Here is a 2,500-nt window from a genome sequence, read left to right as displayed (position 1 = left end):
CATGCGACTGCAGTGGGGCGTGCGCGTAGGGTGCCGCGCACGCGATGCTTGTGCGAGCGTGGGGATCCGTCTAAGGGGCGTGCGTGCTTGGCTTGTAAGTGGCAGATGAGCCTTGTTGCCAAGATCCACCGAGATTCATCTCGACCCTACCCACACACAACTCATTTATTTCTTCCAATTGCCATGGAGGTCATATCTTATGTAAAAGGACGAAAAACATAAGTGTTAGTGAGGGGTTGGCTTTGGACTAGAAAAAAAGTTGAAGCAAATCATCTTTGAATGCCCAAGAATAAGATAGTGTGCTCGTGTGCAAGTCAAGGACCAAGGCCGAGGCCTTCGAGTACAAAGCACGGCCATGGGCGCGCGCGCCGTGCGTTAGTGGGTTTGTGTGAGTCGCGCGCTGCATGCCCGTGCGTCTGCGGGGGGCGTGCGCGCAGGGGGCCGCGCGCGCCATGCGTCTACGGGCGTGTGTGGGGCGTGCGCCGCAAGCCCAGGCGACTGCAGTGGGGCGTGTGTGGGGCGCGCGCCGCATGCCCATGGCCGAGGCTTGCACACGAACGCCTAGGGTGCCCACCATGCGCCATGCCCTTCGGGCGTGTGTGGGGCGTGCGCGCAGAGTGCTAAGCGCGGCATGCGTCTGCGGGTGTGTGTCCGCGCGCCGCATGCCCAGGCGTCTACGTGGGACGTGCGCGCAAGCCGCGCGCAGCATGCGTCTGCGTTGGGCGTGACCACCCACGTCTAGAATTCATGGAAAAAACTCTATGGAGGTTGTTGGAACAAACCCGTGCCCCCACCGTGCATGCCCACATGCCCACCGAGCATGCAGCATGCGCGCCCCCATGCGCACGAATGCGGCACGGCCATGGGCGCGCGCGCCGCATGGCCATGCGTCTGCGTGGGGCGTGCGCGCAGGGTGCCGCGCGCGCAGGGTGCCGCAATGCCCACTCAACACACAAATGTGATGTCAAACCTATGTTCTAGTGCTTGGATTGTTATGAAATTTTTTCTGGGATCTAAAAAATGTAAACAAAGGATGTCCTCCAAAAATTAGTATTTTTGGAAACGTTTTACTATTTTTAAATTATTTTTAATTTTTTAACAATAAAAATTCATAAAATATTATTGGTTGGTTCAAAAATTATGAAACTTGTTTTCCACACTCATTTGAATGTCTAAAACATAATACAATCAAGTCCCGGTCATAATAATAACACAATCAAGATTTATGGCATGGTGTGACATTTCGGCTTTTTCATATGCAAGCCTGCCAGACCCAAAAAAGCCAGAATGTACTATATAGGGGGGCGACCTGCCTGCATGGGCGGGGCGCGGGGGTACCCCTATGCCGCGGCGCCGACCCTTCAAGCACATTGCGCCCATCATGGGCACATATGCTTGGGGGGTCGGCGCCGGCGGAGTGCCACCTCCGGCCGCCGGCGGCGAGTGAGAGTGGGTGTCGAGTTGATGCTCGGATGGGCTTGCGCGGACAATGCTTGCACCTCGGTGTGGGCGTGCACTCCAAGCGGGCTTGTTCGTGAGGAGACGAGATAACTTGCGATTGCTTTGTGCTTGGTGGACGAAGGGTTCGGCCGGAGTGCCACATCCGACCGTCGGGCAAGGAGTGAGAGCGGGATGGGCGTGCTTGGACAATGCTTGCACCTCGGTGTGGGCGTGCACTCCAAGTGTGCTTGTCTTGGCGATTGTTTCGTGCTTGGCGGAGGGGTTTGGCCATAACGATGGGCTTGTCCGTCGGGCAGGGAGTGAGAGCGGGTGTCGAGTTGACGCTCGGATGGGCTTGCGCGGACAATGCTTGCACCTCGGTGTGGGCGTGCACTCCAAGCGGGCTTGTTCGTGAAGATATGAGATGTCTTGCGATTGCTTTGTGCTCGGTGGACGGGTTTTATCGGAGTGCCACGTCCGACCGTTGGGCGGGGAGTGAGAGCGGGTGTCGAGTTGATGCTCGGATGGGCTTGCGCGGACAATGCTTGCACCTCGGTGTCGGCGTGCACTCCAAGCGGGTTTGTTCATGAAGATACGAGATGTCTTGCGATTGCTTCTTGCTTGGTGGAAGGGTTTGGTTAAAATCGATGGAATGCCGGGCCCCTACGTCGGGCAAGGAGTGAGAGCGGGATGTCAAATTGACATTCTTGGATGGGTTTTGCTTGGACAATGCTTGCACCTCGGTGTGGGCGTGCACTCCAAGTGGGCTTGTCTTGCAATTGCTTCGTGCTTGGTGGAGGGGTTTGGCCATAACGATGGGCTTGTCCGTCGGGTAGGGAGTGAGAGCGGGTGTCGAGTTGATGCTCGAATGGGCTTGCGCGGACAATGCTTGCACCTCGGTGTGGGCGTGCACTCCAAGCGGGCTTGTTCGTGAAGATACGAGATGTCTTGCGATTGCTTTGTGCTCGGTGGACTGGTTTCGTCGGAGTGCCACATCCGACCGTTGGGCGGGGAGTGAGAGCGGGTGTCGAGTTGATGCTCGGATGGGCTTGCGCGGACA

The sequence above is a fragment of the Cucumis melo genome, unplaced genomic scaffold (assembly GCF_025177605.1).
Source record: "Cucumis melo cultivar AY unplaced genomic scaffold, USDA_Cmelo_AY_1.0 utg000255l, whole genome shotgun sequence".
Lineage (NCBI taxonomy): Eukaryota > Viridiplantae > Streptophyta > Magnoliopsida > Cucurbitales > Cucurbitaceae > Cucumis > Cucumis melo.
Note: the sequence above shows the minus strand (reverse complement) of the source record.